Genomic DNA, 223 nt, shown 5'->3' on the forward strand with positions numbered 1-223 from the left:
GATTTTAAGTAACCAAATTTTAAAATGAGAAAAGGAGCTGTAGACGAGTCGTAATTGTCAAATATTCGAGCGGGTTCTTATCCTTGGCAGCTCGAACAAAGCAACTTTCGAGAAAATCGGAATTCGAAGTGAACTAGCTCATTTTTGATTGCAATGAAAATGAAGGAGACATTAATCTGGGGTTTCGAATTCTGATGAGATTTGACGTCGGGAGTTCTATCAA

General features: G+C 37.7%; 1 protein-coding gene across 1 annotated transcript in view; it reads left to right on the forward strand.

Moving 5' to 3' along the window:
• The window catches only part of LOC131879568 (uncharacterized), a 20,962-nt gene that overhangs the window by 772 nt on the left and 19,967 nt on the right, over positions 1 to 223 (forward strand).

This window comes from Tigriopus californicus, chromosome 4, assembly GCF_007210705.1.
Source record: "Tigriopus californicus strain San Diego chromosome 4, Tcal_SD_v2.1, whole genome shotgun sequence".
Taxonomy (NCBI): Eukaryota; Metazoa; Arthropoda; class Copepoda; order Harpacticoida; family Harpacticidae; genus Tigriopus; species Tigriopus californicus.